Source organism: Triturus cristatus, chromosome 1_1 (assembly GCF_964204655.1).
Source record: "Triturus cristatus chromosome 1_1, aTriCri1.1, whole genome shotgun sequence".
NCBI lineage: Eukaryota > Metazoa > Chordata > Amphibia > Caudata > Salamandridae > Triturus > Triturus cristatus.
The window spans coordinates 386,233,914-386,251,779 of record NC_140579.1 but is presented as its reverse complement, the minus strand read 5'-3'; positions in this window follow the sequence as shown (position 1 = coordinate 386,251,779).

Here is a 17,866-nt window from a genome sequence, read left to right as displayed (position 1 = left end):
AGCAGGAGATGGGTCAATTGGTTTATAGCACCAGCCCAGGCCTTTTCACCTCCCGGGCTTCTCCTCCCCTACTCTCTAGATGCCGGGCAGCCTGGTGCCATCTCAACCCCTCTCTGGGCCAAGACCTCTCCCAGCTCCTCTCACCTCTCAGATCCAGACAGTCAATCCACACTCAGCAGAGACATTCAGAAATGCTTAAAGCACACAACTCAGCCACTTTCTAAAAGAGTGGCTTCCGAACACACAGTAACAAAACCACTTTCATAGAAAGATGCGTTATGACACTATGAGTTCATACATACTAAACTTGACCTCTCCATTTTAAACTTATAGGAAACTAGGCTAATAGACACAACACCCATCCTCCCCCATTCTGTCCTGTGGGCAAAATGGTCTTTCACCAGTGAAAAACAAAATTGAGTGTTTTTCACTGTCAGGACATAACAAACATCTCAGTATATGCCTTGCCATTTACCTACACTGTACCCTGCCCAGGGGTTACCCGGTACCTACCACAGGGGTGCCCACTGAGTATGCAAAAGGGAAAGTAAGGCCTGCAAGTGGTTGTACTTGTCAGGACAACATGCTAACTTAGCACTCTGCGTCCAGGCCCTACACTGAAAGCTTGAGTTCCCTTCTCTGCGTGCCTTTGCATTACTAGTCCTTGCACACACAGTGCACATCACTAGGGACTTTTTACTAGTAGGGCAAACATACCACTCATGGCCAACCAATTACCATCGTACTTTACATAGGGAACCCTTGTACTTTGACACTGATCAGCAGTGGCAAAGTTCCCAAAGCATCTAAAAACAAAGGAGATAGAGGCAAAAAGTCTGGGGTAATCACGCCCAGATATGCCAGGTCTAACAGGCGTCCCCTCCAGCCGAAAAGTGGGCGGAACTACCGACCCTCATGGGAGTTCTCATCACGAAAGTGGAAAAATCGGGACAGACCATCAGCACTGGCGTGTTCTGTTCCCGGACGGTGTTCCACCATGAAGTCCATCCCCTGTAGGGAGATGGACCACCTCAACAGTTTTGGGTTTTCACCCCTTATCTGCATCAACCATCTGAGGGGCCTGTGGTCAGTCTGAACCAGGAAGTGAGTCCCAAACAGGTAGGGCCTCAACTTCTTCAGCGCCCAGACCACAGCAAAAGCTTCCCTTTCAATTGCACTCCACCTCTGTTGCCTGGGAAGTAGCCTTCTGCTAATGAAAGCTATTGGTTGGTCCAAGCCCTCGTTGTTCAGTTGTGAGAGTACTGCTTCCACCCCATGCTCTAAGGCATCTGTCTGCACTATAAACTCTCTGGAGAAATCCGGCACCCATAACACGGGTGCTGTTCACATGGCAGTCTTCAGGGCATCAAAGGTGGTCTGGTAGGCATCAGTCCAGACCACCTTCTTGGGCTGTGTCTTGGACGTCAGTTCCGTCAAGGGGGCAACGAGGGTGCCATACCACTTCACGAACCGTGTGTAATACCCAGTGAGTCCTAGAAAGGCCCTCACTCCTGTCTGTGTCATGGGGGTTCCCAAGCCAGGATGGTATACATTTTTGCCTGTATGGGCGCCACCTGGTCGCTCCCCACCAGGTTTCCCAAGTACACCACGGAACACTGCCCTATCTGGCACTTACTTGCCTTGCTAGTTAGGCGCGCCCTTTGCAAGGCCTTCAATACTTCACAGAGGTGTTGCAAATGTTCCTCCCAACTGGAGCTGAACACAGCAATGTCATCCAGGTACGCGGTGCTGAATTCCTCCAGCCCACTCACATGTGGTTAACCAGTCTCTGGAAGGTGGCAGGGGCATTCTTCAACCCAAAGGGCATAACCCTTAACTGGTAGTGCTCCTCTGGCGTTGAGAACGCTGACCTCCCCTTGTCCCCCTCGGTCCAGGCAATCTGCCAGTACACAGATGTCAAATCAAATTTACTGAGGTACCGAGCAGCACCCAGCCGATCCACAAGCTCATCAGCTCTGGGGATGGGGTTTGCGTCTGTCTTAGTGACAGCATTGAGCCCTCGGTAATCCACACAGAACCGAAGTTCGGGAGTGGCATCCGGCGCTGCAGCTTTTGGCCCAAGGACCACTGGACTGGCCCAGGGGCTGCTGGATGGCTCAAACACCCCTAGCGCCAGCATCTTGGAAACCTCCGCCTTGATCCTGGCCTTGACCTTATCAGCTACCCTGTAAAAATTGTGTTTTACATGCAGACTGTCTCCAGTGTCCACATCATGGACGCACCATTTGGTGACTCCGGGGGTCAGGGAGAACAGGGAGGCGAACTGACCTAGTACCTGGCGACAGTCCCTCCGCTGTTCCGGAGTCAGGGTAGGCGAAAAGTACACCCCATCCACTGACCCATCCTTCTCCTTGGCTGACAGGAGGTCAGGAAGGGGTTCACTCTCCTCTTCCGCCCCGTCATCTGTAGCCAAGAGCATGGTCACCTCAGACCTCTCAAAGTGTGGTTTGAGGCGGTTCACATGGAGAACCCTCAAAGGATTTCTAGGAGACCGTAAGTCCACCAGGTAGGTCCCTTTGCTCCTGCGCTCCACCACCTCATAAGGCCCAGTCCACTTGTCCTGTTGCACACAAGGCTCCACTTGCACCATCACCCACACTTTCTGCCCAGGTTGAAACTCGACCAGAGTGGCATTCTGGTCGTACCATCGTTTCATATCCTCCTGTCTGGCTTCCAGGTTCGCCTGTGCAAGCTGCCTGAAACGCGTAGTTTGGTTCCTGAAGACCAGCATGTAACTGTATACATCCTGGGGGGGTGGTTTACTAGGAGCCTTCTCCAAGCCCTCCTTCACCAAACTCAAGGGTCCTCTGACCAGGTGCCCATGCAGGAGCTCAAAGGGACTGAACCCCAATGACTTCTGTGGCACCTCCCTATAGGCAAACAGCAGGCATGGCAAGAGGATGTCCCACTTACACCTCATGGGTTCCTCCAGATCCATAAACCTGCCCTTCAAGATCCGGTAAAACCTCTCAACCAAACCATTACCCTGGGGGTGGTAAGGGGTGAAATTAGTACCCCTGTCGGACACCGCCTCTCTGGGGAACCCCACATGGGAGAAAATCCTCATCAGTGCACGGCCCACCATGGGGGCCGTCACCGTCCGGAGAGGGATGGCTTCCGGGTACCAGGTGGCATAATCCACCAAGACCAGGATGAACCTGTTGCCCATGGCCTTCTTGGGATCCAGAGGCCCCACAATGTCAATGCCCACCCTCTCAAAGGGTGGGCTGACCACAGGGAAAGGTTGGAGGGGAGCCTTTTGCTTCCACTCTTACCGCTTGCCTGACAAGTCTGACAGGTCCTGCAATGAGTATGAGAACTCTTGCGCATCTGGGGCCAGTAGAAGCGGGTGACAAGCCGCCCAAAGGTCTTGTCCTGCCCCAAATGTCTCACCAAAGGTACATCATGAGCCAACCCCAATAGGAAGGCTCTGAAGTGCTGGGTTACCACCAGCGCCTGGGCTGACCCAGACTCAGCCACCTTTGGCTCACTATACAGGAGATCGTTTTCCCAGTAAATCAGGTGTGATCCTGATGGATCACCTGCTGCCTGGTTTGCTGCCTGCTGCCGCAAACCAACAAGAGAAGGGCACTTCTTCTGCTCCTCACAGAATTCCTTCCCGGAGGGCCCCCCATCCTGTTGCCATGCAGCCCCCAGTTTAGCCACTTGTTCCCCCGTAGGCTCCAGGGCATCCCCCTCAAAGGGTGCCTCCTCCTGTACTGTAGGAACTGTGGGGGCGGGTTTCCCGTGCCCCTTGCCTCTTCTCTTACTGGCAGGCACATGGGCCACTGTTTCTGGCTCCAGGTTCTCATGAATACCTTTACTGGCTACCATAGACCGAGTGGTACCACAAGCCCAATCAGGTAGACCCAACATCTCCAAATGCGCCTGGCGCTCCACCTCCTTCCAGGGGGAACTCTCCAGGTCATTCCCTAGCAGCCAGTCTACAGTGATGGACGGACTTACAACAATCTTCAAGGAACCTGAGACCCCTCCACATTCAAAGGGAACCAGCGCCACCTTGCAGAGGCGCACTGAATTGTCGTCTGACATTACAGGGTGAAGCACATTGGGAAATACTTGCTCTTCAGACTCCCACTGACACCGGGCAGATATCAAACTGGTACCGGTGTCCCTCAGTGCCTCCACCCTCCATCCATTGATGGTCACCCATTGCCTGTATTTCTTAGTGTTCTCAGGCAAAGAGATTTCCTCGACCATTTCTTGATCTCCTAAGGAGACCCGGGTCATAACTGCTTGCTCCCCCATCCCCAGGACTCAATTCCTCCCCCAACACTACACTCACTTTACCAGGTGTTGGAGCACCAGTGGGTGCAGATGACGTTTTGGGGCATTTAGGGGAAATTTGACTCACTTCCTTACAGAAGTAACACTTAGGAGGACCTCATGGCTCCTTCTTGCTCTTGGAGGCCCAGGCCCTCTTGGCCTTGGGAGACTGGGACCCTTTCTTGGGGGAACTACCTTAGTGCCCTTTAGGGAACTCCTTGTGGTTACTCTTGTCCTCCTCCACCCTCGGCGGGGGACCCTGCACACTCTTAGCAGTGGTACTCCCAATTCCCTTGTGGACCCGGGTACTAGTCCAGCAGTCCGCCTCCTCAGCAAGCTTACTGGGATCAGTCAGCTTACTATCCAATAGATGCTGGCGCAGCTCTGGAACACACAGACTACTCAAGTGCTCCCAACTGATTAAATCGTATAAGCCCTTAAAATCATTGACCTTGCTGCCCAGCATCCAACCGTCCAGTGCCCGGGTGTACTCATTCACACATTCTACCCAAGTAAGGGATTTTAGTTTCTTGGAGGTCCTGAACTTCTGCCTGTATTGTTCAGGAGTGAGCCTATACCGAAGACATAAAGCCTCCCTCGTTTTGGCATAGGTCAGGGTTCCCGCCCTCTCTAAAGGTGATACAACGTCCCTCCCTGAAGCCTCAAAGTGTTTCCATAGGCCCGCCCCCCAATGCTTTTCAGGCACCTCATTAATCCTTAGTGCGATCTCATATGCCGTGAACCATGCATAAATGTCATCACCCATCTGGTAATCTCACACTAAATCCTTGGGAATGTACACCTTCCCTACTGGCAATGGTGGCGCGCTGCCACCATTCGAACTAGGCTCTGCTTGTCTACCCTTAATGTCCAGTTCCCTCATGCTTAACTCATGAGCGAAGAGAATCTGTTTCTCTTCCAACACGAAAGCGTTCCCGCTCTCTTCTGCTTGAGTTTTAACACCTCCAACACACGTAGTCTGACCCTTTGGTTTTCCTCCAACTCCTCTGGTGAAAACTTCCTCCCTGAATGGCTACTACCAGCCCCTGCAGCTAGTCTCTCCCCTGGCAAATCCTGTGGACCAAATCCTTATCCACCTCAACATCACCCGTCTCCTGAGCCTCTTTGGCTTCCCACCAGGCCCTCAAGGCCATTTGCAGATCCTCCTCCTTGGCACTACCATTTATGGGACATCCCAAAGATCTGCAGAATTCCCTCAACTGATCAACCTTGTAGGTAAACAGTGCCTCAATGTTAAACTCTAATTCTGCAGCCTCAGACTCACCGGCTATCTGGCTCTTCCCCTGAGACATGTGTGGATTAAAGGTTACTCAACAATAGAACCAATTCCAAAAACACAATATGTAGTTGCGTCAAGGTCTGTGATCAATTTATGATGTACACCAATTACTGTGAGTAATTTTGCACATACGCGTTTAATTTACATTAGGATCGAATCCCACCGATCTGCCACCAAATGTTGGAAGTGGGGGCCTTATCCCTCACCACTGCCACCAAATGCTGGACGAGGAGTCCCTGTCCCACACCGCTGTTGTCAGGTGCGAGATCCGGACCCCTCGTTTCAACGTTAGGCTAAGTAAGGACACCGTCTGAGATAGCCCTGCCCACCCCCTTAGTAGCTTGGCACGAGCAGCCAGGCTTATCTCCAAGGCACGAGTGTACAGTATGTACAACCACACTCACAGCAACCCAATGATGTCACCACAAATAGACTCCACACAAGTTTTTATAAAACAAGTATAATCTTTATATAAGAAGATATACGATGTGGCCACACGATACAAAACCAACATATAATAATGGGTAGTATTCCTTCCGGTGGTTTGGTAGGTTCTAATCCCAATCACCGCTTCTAACCAACAGTTAAGCTTACATCTAACCATATCCAAAAGGTTAGGCAGGTCGTATTGCTAGAATCACACACGTTGCAAAAGAAAGAAATACTGCAATGCGTAATGATATACTCCTGTACTGTGCAATAGAGAAACAATGCCATACGTAGCACCACGGTCATGTACTTTGCAATAGAAGGAATAATGCAATGCGTATCACTACCAGCATGCCCTGTACAGGGAAGAAACAAAGCAATGTGTCACACTACAATCATGTACTGTGCGATGAAGAAATAATGCAATGCGCCACGTTACAATCATGTACTCTGCAAGGGAAAAATAACGCAGTGCGTAGCGCACCAAGCTTGTAGTTCGTCAGGCACAAACAAGGTCAGGCGTCATACGACCATTCGATAGTTCATTAGCAGCAATAATGCAAAGTGTAATACGACATTCTAGGTGCTCCGTTAACAGTTGCCCCCAACATGAATCAATGATGACACAAAAGTACCGCTTCTCACTCCAGCCCCAGTACTGCCCCTCCTTGGGCCAGCATGGGCCTTGATCCGAGCCGAAGCAACAGGCTTGCGCAGCTGACAGAAGCGAGAGGCCAAGAGAGTGTCCCTCCGAGCCCGCACTCCACCCCAGGTGGTGATCCACGTTACCTAGGGGGGGATGCAACCCCACTCTCCTCTCCTCCTTCAGCGACTTGGGCCTTGATCCAGAATTTTGTCAATGGGCATGGCGAGCTCGGGCCGACGGCTCCGCTCCTCGGGGGGTTGCCGGACCGGGCCACTACTGTTTCACTCCGAGGGCCCGATGACCGGGACCTCCTTCCGGCGGTCTCAGTGGACACTGAGACCCGCACTCAGCACTGTGGAGACTTATTTCGATTTTGGTGCACACACTACCCAGGCACTCCTCACCAGTGCCTCTGGTTGCACCGCGACACGCACTCTGCGCGTCCGAGACTCGCCTCTTTTCTGGTGCACACGATGACTAGGCACTCTTCACCAATGCCTCGGCTTGCACCTCGACACGAACACTGCGCGCCAGAGTCTCACCTCTTCTCCCAGTGCACGCAATGACCAGGCGCTCTTCACCAACGCCTCGGATCGCACCACAACACGCACCCTGCGCGTCCAAGTATCACTTCTTCTCCCGGTGCACACAATTACCAGGTGCTCTTCACCAACGCCTTGGCTTGCACCTCGACACGCACCCTGCGCGTCCGAGAATCACTTCTTCTCCTGGTGCACACAACGACCAGGTGCTCTTCACCAACGCCTTGGCTTGCACCATGACATGTGCCCTGTGTGTCCGAGTCTCACTTCTTCTCCCAGTGCACACAGCGACCAGGCGCTCTTCATCAACGCCTTGGCTTGCACCACGACGCCACCCTGTGCGTCCGAGACTCAGTTTACTCCTGTGTGTCCACCATCACAAGGCGCAACTTCTTAGGGTCTCAAGCTGCAAAAGCACGCGTACAACGAGTTGCTTGGGACTTCTCCGTAAACTTTTATGTTCCTGTGTTTCCAAACAGGGAGCCAGCTCACCTCGGGCCTTTGTGGTTCAGGACACAGCACAAAGCACAGTCCTGTTCAAGAAAGGGGAGACACCACCCACTGCAATGTCCCTCCAGTCTCTTCCTTAGTAAAAGCTACAAACTGCAGGCCAGCCCCAGATCACAAAGCAAGGATTAGTCCTATCCAGCAGTCTCTTCAGCAAGTTCTTCCTTGGCAGAGGTTCTTCTTGACCACGAAAGAGGTTAAAGCCTTTGCAGACTCGACCTGTCCATTTTGCCATTTACAACTACACCAAATTCTAGGGTTTTCTGTTCTCTTAGTTATACCCCTTCATGTCTTTGAAGTTTGTTGTGCTTAGGGGTCCCTGACCCCTGTCTAAATCAGTTCTGGGTGTCTCCCTCCCAGTGTCACCTTTTTCCCTTTGATAATGGGGGTCTGGATTCCTAATCACTCAGCAGGAGATGGGTCAATTGGTTTATAGCACCAGCCCAGGCATTTTCGCCTCCCGGGCTTCTCCTCGCCCTACTCTCCAGATGCCAGGTTGCCTGGTGCCATCTCAACCCCTCCCTGGGTCAAGACCTCTCCCAGCTCCTCTCACCTCTCAGATCCAGACAATCAATCCACATTCAGCAGAGACACACAGAATTGCTTAAAGCACAAAACTCAGCCACTTTCTGAAAGATTGGTTTCTGAACACACACTGACAAAACCACTTTCATAGAAAGATGTGTTATGACACTGTGAGTTCATACATACTAAACTTCACCTCTCCATTTTAAACTTATAGGAAACTAGGCTAACAAATACAACACCCAGCCTCCCCTGTTCTGTCCTATGGGCAGAATGGTCTTTCACCAGTGAAAAACTAAATGGAGTGTTTTTCACTGTCAGGACATAACACACACCTCAGTATATATCCTGCCTTTTACATACACTGTGCCCTGCACGGGGTTACTCGGGACCTACCACAGGGATGCCCACTGTGTATTCAAAAGAGAAAGTAAGGCCTGACAAGTGGTTGTACTTGTCAGGACAACATGCTAACTTAGCACCCTGTGCGCAGGCCCTACACTGAAGGCCTGAGTTCCCTTCTCTGCGCACCTTTGCATTACTAGCCCTTGCACACACATTGCACATCACTAAGGACTTTTACTAGTAAGGCAAACATACCACTCATGGGCAACCAATTACCATGGTACTTTACATAGGGAACCCTTGTACTTTGACACTGATCAGCAGTGGCCAAATACCCAAAGCATCTAAAAACAAAGGAGATCGAGGCAAAATGTCAGAGGTAATCAAGCCCAGATATGCCAGGTCTAACAAATTATGAAATTAAGATTTACAGACAGGAACAATTAAATTATTAATTCTGCTTGCATTGTATATACTTCTATGCATTCACACTCATTTTCAGACTAAGCACCCCCACCCCCGCACTGAGCAACCTAAAATATTATATTGGTTATGACCTGAAATGAATTCATATAAGGCAAGAAAAGAATTTAACGTTTATTATAATAGAGGCATACATTGCAATTTTGTTGCATGTAGATCAACTTCATTCTGCTTGATTTACATGGGTGACGATGAGATCTATGCCTGCTTCTCCAGATTATTAAAAAATAACCCTAATTAATTCTAACAGAACCACTGTTTTTTTTCTGTAACAGGGATTTGGAGCCTGTTGAAAGGACGAACATGCAAAGACAATGGTAAGCTTTATTCACAACAGTCAAACACCACAGTTGTCAGCAACCGCCTCCTCAAAAACCCCACACCCTCAATGTTCCAGGCAAGGAACCAACCCTAAACACCCCCCTTCCTTCACAGATGAAATAAATAAGGACCATTATCAAACCCATGGAAAATTAATACCTATAACATAAAACAATCAAAGTAGCAAAAAGAAGCTACAACAAAGGGATAAGGCTGCCTAAAGCAGATGGGGGGTGGGAGAGCAGCGGTGTGCAAGTAAATTATGCAATTGGCATTACAAATCAACATAACCATCAACTCAAAGGTAAGAGGGTCATTAGCACAACACAATGCAAGGCACATGTACATGTCCTGAACCATACTCACAAGATAAGGAGGAACCAACTGGAAAGATGCTTGAGAAAGAACAAGAACTAATTATTTCATAACAAAATCTTTGAACCTCACAGGACAGGTTCTAATGCTCTGTGCTATACAAGTGTGGTGCTGGTCGCACTTGGATTGAACACGCTCTTCTGCTTCTACCTCTACTCCCATCTTCTCACGCACATACGTTACGTGGACTTGGAGTCCAGTACCACCGAAACAAAGACTTTGTTCCACAACTTCCACCTTAAGGACAATCACATGTTCCTTCACTTGAACAGGCTTAGAGAACCAGGAAAAATCTTTCTGAACACGACCAGGTTTTTTCATTCTGATCGAATCGCCTGCTTTAACAAGCAATCTGTTAGCAACCTTTGGCCACCGTATTTTATTGCTTTTGCATCTCACGTCTTGCATCTCCAATACCGCCCATCTTTATGACATCAACACTTTTCCAATCTATCCATTATCTGTTCAACTTCGTTCCAGCAATCCTGCCCCTTAATAAGGTAAATGGTGACATATCAATGCTTATATGATGGGTCGTCCTCATAGCCCAGATCATAACCCTCATCATGGACTTCCATTCCAAATCATTCACCAAAGCCAACTGCAGCTGATCCTTAATAATGCAATTGGCTCTGTCCACTAGTCCATTGCTATGGGGATGATATAAACATGTGTTTAATATTAGCTAGTTCTAAAAATTCTTCAATTTCTCTCAACACCAACTGGGTGTCATTGTAGGTCAGCAATTCCACAGGATACCCTTCCCTCAGAAACATCTCTCTGAAAAAATCAACGACAATGTGAGAATTCACACTGTTCACAAATTTGATCTCAGGACACTTTGTAAAATGGTAAATAAAAATTCAAGCATACTTAGGTGTGCTATCCAAAACACCATACGGTCCAGATAGGTCAAAAGCCAGGTTATGCCATGGTGAATTTACTTTGGTTGCAGGGGTAATGGGACTAGGACAAGTCACTTGGGTCTTGTCACTCATGATGCATGTACTATATTCATGAACATTACGTTCCATGTCCATATCAACCCCTGGCCCAAGAGGGTCCCCAAGGGGTGCAGCAGGAATTGTGCCACCCTAAAGAACCCTTCACCAAGCTCATGCAAAACGCCACTGCAGGCTGCGTGTCTAGGGCACAAACAAAGTGAAAACACAACATGACACACATCCCTGTGTACCATGGTCCCTAACACTGCATGTGATATTTGTAAGTCATCCCTACAACAGGTCATAAAGTCCTAAGGCAGGGTGCCATATATTACATACAAGGGTATGTCTGCATGAGCAGATATGTCCCTGTGCTGGTGAGTTCCAATACTACCTGTATAAGTGAACGGGGAAGCCACTTTAAAAGATGTGCTGGACACTGGTGAAAACGAGTTCCCCAGCTACATGATGGCTTCACTGAAAAGAAATGTTTGGTATTAAACAACTCATATTGATAAACCCATACCAATGCCAGTGTTGGTTTTAGTAATACATGCACCCAGAGGGCACCTTGGAGGTAGCCCTTGAAAACCTACCAACCCCTGGTGCCAACTGACTGGCTTTCATCAGCCTGCCACCAGACAGGAGTATTGAACCCCCAAGGGTGAAGGCCTTTGCTCTTGGGAGGCTAGACACCAGGCCTGATCTGTAGATTAACATTCCAAGGCAAGGGGAGCTTTAAAGCACCTACCGCCTTTGGTATGTGAATCTGGTTTCATACACAGAAGAAGCCAACACCCTTTGTCCAGACCCATTGGGCACCTGGATTGGCAGGAGAATTATCTAGTTATGTGTGTCCACCTTCAGGCTAGTGCCACCCGTAAGGTGAGCTACCTAATGTGGAAACAACTTTTTAAAAATAGCCATATTAGTGATGGCAAAATCAGGAATTCTGGGACAGGGTTATGACCACTTTCTCCAGGAAGTGGTCATATAGGACGTGTAGCGACCCCAAGGGTATGTAGCCCATTGGCTACTACCCTAACGCCCCTAAATTCAGTATTTAGGGGAACCTGGCACCAGAGAATCAGATCCTGTCATCCAGAAGAAGAAGGACCAAAGAGCCATGAAAAGCAAGAACTGTGGAAGAAGCAACTTGGCGCCAACATAGCCAGCCTGTTTGCTTTTCCTGCCAATTGCGCCTAAGTCAACTCATCCTGCAAGATGTTATGCCTCCAAAAGCCTGGGAGGACTGACAGAACTTCTGTGAAAACTCAGGAACTCCCGTGAAGCAGCAAAGTTGCTTCCCTGCATCCTGCAGGCACTCAAAGAGACCTGAGAGAACTCCAAACCGTGCAAACCGGACACCGGAAACCACCACTGCACCCGTGCCACCTATCCCACGCTGAAGTGGGTTAACTGTGGCTTCGTGGTTCCCTGGCTCTCCAGAGACACATGCCACCCTGGACTTGCCCACTGTGGACTTCCCAACCCAACCTGCAGCCTCGGATTACATGCCCCCTCTACCGTGAGTACTCCAGGTGACGAAAATCCGACACATGAAGACACAACTGCACCAATTGCCCCACGCCTGTGGAGAAGAGGACAAAGGTGTCCCCAAGCAAAAGTATTCCTCTTGAAAAATGTATATACCGGATTGTATTGATTCTGGTGCCTAAACATATGTAAAGATAGGTGTTATTTTTATATATTGGTGTGGATCTCCTGATTGAGTCATGTGCTAAATTTATTGACTATTGTGTGCATTGTCAAGTGTCTAACACTCCTCTCTGATATACCTATGGCTGCTCGACCACACTACCCCCTAGAAGAGCACCTTGGGATTGCTAGAGCAAGCCCCTGTCCACGGGCAAGAGAATATCTGGACTATTTGCACGGTATAACTTTTTTTGGTATTCCATATAAAGAACCAACTTCCTACAGTAAGGAACCCTATATCCCACCCCATTACAACACATGTACTCTCATAGGTCACCCCTATAGCAGGCCTTGCTAATCCTACAAGGCAGGGTGCTGAGGTATGTGTGAGGGGGGGCCCCTACCTGAGTAGGGCCTCTCTGCAACCCTCGTAAAACCATTGCTGGGTTGTTTGTAGTGTAGCCATACCATATACTCTTAACCGCATTATAAGTCTATCGCGATAGCATGATAACTTGAGAATGGCTACACAGAACCATATTGTGTTTGGTGTCAAACATGTAGGAATCATACCCCCAATCCAACCATGGGACTGAGGGCATGATTCCCCCCTGCTAGAGGGGCGATATGGGAAAAGCGGCAGAATGCAGACACCAATTTAAAAGTGCACACGTAGTACAAAATGGCTACTACCTGCCACCCACCCACACGACTCTGGCTGGCTGTTGCTGGGGAAAACCCCAGCCTCGCCAGCTGGACAATAGGGCTCCTGTGGCAGGGAGGTGCTAGCATCTCCCCAGACAGGATATGTGGATTGGAACAGGGTGGGTGCACCAAAGTTGCCTTTCAGAGTTGCACGTAGGCAGCTAGAGCGCCTACATTCTGCATACACCGCCTGGAACCGGTTCAGGGGCATCCTGCCCATCGCCCAGGCGGGAAACACACAAAGGAGAGAGGGTGTAGCCACCCTTTCCCGCCTCACCTCTCATTGGTGGACACTACTCTGGACACTCCCCTAATCTTGGGGATAAAGGTGAATAACGTGGCCCCAGAGCCTCAGATTAATCTTGAACTTTACAGTCTTGACCTTCGACTTGCTGCTGCCCAGCTGACGGAAGAAATCTCCCTTGGGATAAAGGAGTTATCCCCCTGCTTGGCAGGCACCGGAAACACTGCAAGTGACCAGTTGGAACCTCGCTGCTCCTACGGACTTCGTTGACTTCCAGCACCCTTGAGGTGGGTTTCCTAAGCATCCCAGAGGCCAGTGAGTGTGCACAGCAAACCTGAGCACCGTGGACCACGTGGGTGCCGTGATTCCCAATACCCCAGGACACCAGCCTCCTCTTGCGTAGCACACGACCCTGACCAGTGGGGCAGTTGTGCTTTGGCACATTATTGAGCCAAACACCAAGCAGCATTTGTGCCAAAGATCAGCACCCTAGCCCCCTCCAGTGGCCCGTGGGCTCCCTTTTACGCACTCCATTTTGCTGCCTTCCACGGTCCCTTGTCTCTCAACTCCCGGGCCCGAGCGGAAGACAACATCAACATCTAAGAGTTTCCCTGGTTGCTCCAGGCCTGCTCTACAGTCTCTCCAAAGGAGACCTCTCACAGACCTCGTGGGTCTGCACCAGTAGCTGATTTGTTCATCTTGCGTGGGTTGCGGTTGCCAAGGCTTAGTGGATCCAATCTGGACACTAACACTGCAACGACCCTCATTCAACGTGGGACAGGCGCCCTCCCAAAGCTGGCCTTCCTTGAAGCCTCTCGAAGCCCGTGGCTGTAGATCCAAGCTACACCTCTTTCCACTTGAAGCATCCGACATTGAAGGGCTCTTTTCCTTTGAGCTCCCTGGTCACTGTGCCGTGACCCAGACTCTGTCCCCTCTGCTTTCAGGTTCTTCACTACAAGATCTACAACTTCAATCTTCACTGCATCATCGACGCTTTTGGCTAGCAGCCCTTTTGAACATTTTCCCATTGAAATTCAGCCCGCGACCCGATATCGAAAACGACCTATGCACCCGGCTTCCCTGGGGCAGGTAACAGTGGTACCTCGGTACTCTCGAGGTAGTGGGCTCTTCAAAAGCTTAACTCTAAAGTTTTAACTTGTACTCCTGCTAGAAGTGACTTTAATCTGTTTAAATCAAACCGCAACATTCTCCATAGGCTTTAATAGAGATCCCGATAGCAGCTATTTCCACTGCACGCGCCTCCCGTGGGTCCCCTTCCTCATAACCTGGGGTGGATTCTTAAGGGGCCAGCGATCCTAAATGCCCTAGGCATTGTCTGTAGAATTGTCTGGGTTCTTATACCACTTTTTTAATATATGGTTTGGTCCCCCCCTGGGGCCCTATGATTCCATTGCTATTTTATTGTATCTATCAATGCTTGTTTGAATTGTAACTTTGCCTCAGCCTCATAAAGAGACTTGTGGGATTCTGTTTAGAATAAATATATATATTTTATATATATATACCTGTGTGGGCTACTCTTTCATTTGGTCATTCAAGAGGTTATCTATGGTAAAACAATAAGCTTAACACTCCTTCAAGACTTAGCCTGAAGGCTGCTCTCCACAGCTACCACTAGGATAGCTTTCTTTAAAGGTTGTCTTTTAAACCTATCATCAATATGAGTCGAATTGGACTGGTGCAAGGTGTCCCCTATAACTAGGAGACAGCATATGCCAGGCCAACTTCTCACACTTACAGAGCACCACACATGGCAGCATCCATGGAACTCACCACACACACCATAGCCAAGTTCTCTTTCATCTTCAACTGGGTTCCAGGCTCACACAGCGGTAGTCTTGATAAACAGTCAGCAAATATATTTCTGGCACCAGCTAACTACTTCAATTTGTAGTGAAACTTCTGCAATCTATATTGCCATTTGGCAATATTAGGTGCGTCTCTCCCACCCATACTTGTGCTAAATAGGTATACCAATGGTTGATGATCTGTTGTCAAAATAAAACTGCTGCCCCATACATTCTTTTTAAAAAGTTGCACACCCCACCACACCCCAAGTGCCTCCTTCTCTATAGCGGACTAATTCATCTTCACACCTCTCAAGCCAAAAGCAATGATTTCTTCACCACCATTGCTCTGCTTCTGCATAAGTGCAGCCCCAAGTTCCGAATTGCTGGCATCAGTGGAAATGATACAGATGTCCTTTGTATCAAATGGCTTAAGAGGGCATGCCATCGCAATGTCATGTTTGATTGACAATAAACACCCTGTCACACTCATCACTCCAAACATACCTTGCATTCTTCTTAAGTAGGTCCCTTAAGCATGCTGTCTTACTTGCAAAGATTCCTACAAATTTGACATAATATTCTATTGAGCCCAAAAAAGATCTAAGTTGATCCTTGTTGACAGGTGTAGGAATCTTCTCAATACTTTCCAGGATTTTGACTTTGGGTTTTACCCCATTTGTTTGACCAGAGGACATTTTCATTCATCCTTCTTTAATGTCAACCCACTAGCTCTCTATATGTCCAGAATGCACCTTAACCTTTGATCATGCTCATATTTATATTTATCATACCCCAAGAAACCATCTTGAAAATAGGTCATTACCTTAAAATCTTTAAACAGTTTGCTCATTAATCTCTGAAAAACAGCGGAAGCAGATGCTAATCGAAATAGCATCCTCACATAGCGATATGCACCCTCTGGTGGGCCAAAAGATGTGAGATGCCTAGATTCTTGACACAACTCAGCCTGGTGGTATGCAGCTAACATGTCCAGTGATGTAAAAAAATGTGGCACCGTTTAAGGTTGCCAACATTTTGTTAATATTAGGTAATGGTTGGCGATCAACCAAAATATTAGCATTCAGATCTCTTAGATCAATGCACAACCTCAGGGACTACGTGCTAAGACCACGAAAGCAAGCGACTCTGAACCTTCAATAAGTTCAATGATAGCTAAGTCTCCTAACTTCTTAAGTTCAGATTCCAGCTCATCACGCAGCCCCAGTGGTACTTTGTGTACAACTGCTCGGGCCTTGTCTTTCAAAATAATGCGTTGTTGGAAACCTTTCAATTTACCTAAATATTTGTTGAATACATCAGGAAACTCCTTTATCCATTCACATTCTTGAACTTGACCTATACATATATTACTCGAATCGTACATTCTTTTCCTTGACATGACCATCAGGATGATTTGGATCCAATACCTCGTCCAGTTCACTCTGTTCATTCCAGCCCAAACTGATTGGAACCTTCCTTTACAACATACATGGTCCCTTGGTGGAATTACCCTCGAATTCCAATGTGGCATCAAATTAACCCTCAACTTATACTACCTCCCCCCCCCCGCAAATATCTTATTGCGTGAAGCTTGGAATCTTACTTCTTGAAGTCCTCATAAATCCTTCACATTTATTAGTGCGAAAAGAGACCCTGAATCTGCCATGAATTTGATGACTTTCCCCAATTACAGCAATTTCACACTCAGGAGGTTTCCTTCTGTGGCACTGGAAATAATGAGTTATGCTGTTCCTAAGGGGAAGAAAAAAGGGGAATAGGTCAGTGAACAAGGAGCCACTAGATAAGAAGTGTTGCATTTTTGGAAATAGGTTCCTCACACACTCTTGTGGGTGTCATGCTTCATCATCGGATGTATTCATCGGGCCGGTGCTGCAATGCCAGACTGGCACACTCAAGGCTCTCTTTGTCTGAGATCTTTTTCCAAAGCTGTGATGTGAAGTGCAAGTGTGGAGCACTTTGTGTCGATTGAAAAATGTGGGTATTGGTCTAATGAGTAGTGAATTAAAAAGACTAGGCAAATCTCAAATCAAATTCTAATTAGTGAATATGCCTGGCTTATTAAAAAAGTGTTGTCACCAGTGGAGACAATGATCACTGGTGATTTATCTTAAGGTCAACATATTTTATGCTGTCATATAGCCAAGATAAGTGATTTAGGGCAATTCGTCAGCACAAAAAAAAAAAACTAATATACACAGTGTTTGGGACCAGGACTGAAATAAATGGTGTCCAAACACTAAGTACCCTAAAAACTGTATCTGCAGGATGTACAACAACTGACCTAGGGAGAAAGATAAAAAGGAAAATGCCATAAAATCGCCCCATACACAGCAGCATTGTATAGTACTTGTAGAAGCATGCAACACTTAAGTTTGTGTTTTTTTAGCAAGCAGTGATAAACACCAAGCAAGACAAATACGTGAAAAACACATAAAAACATAGAGGTTGTGGTTTCATACACTGTGGTCAAAGAAGGAATCCCTCACCCAATGAGGGTGATGTCATTACCTCCTCAAGGGAAACACTGAGAAAAAACGCTTGATTTTAGCATGCTGTTGGAAAATAAATTCTAAATCATGAGTGAGCCAAGGGGTAGGAGTCGTATGGTAAAAACCCAACGGTCCAGTACTTGTGTCATCCATGGGAGAATTTCACCAGCGTCCTCCCCATTCTCATGTGCCTCAGAAATGAGGGCTTAGAG